Consider the following 1,724-nt stretch of genomic DNA (forward strand, 5'->3'; position numbering starts at 1 on the left):
TTTTTGCACGGCAAAAATCAGTTTTTTTTGTTGGTTGTTTGCGACAAATTTGTGTGGTTTGAGCGTTAAAACGACGTTTTAAAATTTACATTGGAAATAATATTTTTGAAAATCAACTTTGCATTTACCTAATATGCAAATATTCTGAAATGATATTTAATTGTTTGAATTAGTTATTATGTGCCTTATTTTGTTTTTTTTGTCATATGCCTGTAAGGCCAGTTTGAATATGTCAGAGAGACATCTACATACTATATATTGACAACTATCTAACAGGCGCATAAGGTTTCTACAAGTGTCTTAAACCTTCTTAGAGTTGTTTTAAATTGTCAGAGGCCTCCAGAACCATTTGAAAGTGCCAGTGACTTCTAAGTACTACCGAGAACCTTCTAAAAACTACCAGAGACCTCTATCAATGTCTTAAACCTTCTCAGAATCGTTTTAATTTGCCAGAGGCCTCAAAGACCATTTTGAAAGTGTTAGAGACCTCTAAGTGCTACTGAGAACTTTCTAGAAACGACCAGAGAGTCCAGAGACCTCTATCAGTGTCTTAAACCTTCTCAGAATTGTTTTAATTTGCCAGAGGCCTCAAGGACAATTTTGAAAGTGCCAGAGGCCTCTGAACTTGTCTTAAACTGTTTTAGAGTTGTTTTAAACTTCCAGAGGCTTCTAAGATAATTTTGAAAATGCCAGAGACCTCTAAATAGTACTGTGAACTTACTAAAAACTACCAGAAATCTCTACAAAAGTGTCTTAAATCTTCCCTTAACTGTTTTAAGTTAACAGAGGCCAAAGTGCCAAAGACTTCTAAGTGCTACTAAGAGCCTTCTAAAAACTACCAGAGACCTCTATCAGTGTCTTAAACTTTCTCAGAATTGTTTTAATTTGCCAGAGGCCTCAAGGACCAGTTTGAAAGTGTCAGAGAGCTACTGAGAATCTTCTAGAAACTACCAGAGACCTCTATCAGTGTCTTAAACCTTTTCAGATTTGTTTTAATTTGCCAGAGGCCTCTAGGACCATTTTGAAAGTGCCAGAGGCCTCTAAATGCTATTGAGAACTTACTAAAAACTACCAGAGACCTCTACAAAAGTGTCTTAAACCTTCCTTTAACCTCTAGGGCCATTTTGAAAGTGCCAGAGGCCTCTGAACTTGTCTTAAACTGTTTCCGAGTTGTTTTAAAATTCCAGAGTTTTCTAAGATCATTTTGAAAGTGTCAGAGACCTTTAAATGCTACTGTGAACTTACTAAAATCTATCTACCAGAGACCTCTACAAAAGTGTCTTAAACCTTCCCTTAACTGTTTTAAGTTACCAGAGGCCTCTAGAACCATTTTGAAAGTGCCAGAGAGCTCTAAGTGCTACTGAAAACCTTATAAAAACTACCAGAGATCTCTATCAGTGTCTTAAACCTTCTCAGAATTGTTTTAATTTGCCAGAGGCCTCTAGGACCATTTTGAAAGTGTTAGAGACCTCTAAGTGCTACTGAGAACTTTCTAGAAACTACCAGAGACCTCTATCAGTGTCTTCAGCCTTCTTAGAATTGTTTTTATTTGCCAGAGGCTTCTAGGACCATTTTGAAAGTGTCAGAGACCTCTAAGTGCTAGTGAGAACCTTCTGAAAACTACCAGAGACCTCTAAAACCATTTGAAAGTGCCAGAGACTTCCAAGTGCTACTGAGAACCTTCTGAAAACTACAAGAGACCTCTATCAGTGTCTTAAACCTTT

This window comes from Ips typographus, linkage group LG2 (assembly GCF_016097725.1).
Source record: "Ips typographus isolate SLU linkage group LG2, UJ_Ityp_2.0, whole genome shotgun sequence".
Lineage (NCBI taxonomy): Eukaryota > Metazoa > Arthropoda > Insecta > Coleoptera > Curculionidae > Ips > Ips typographus.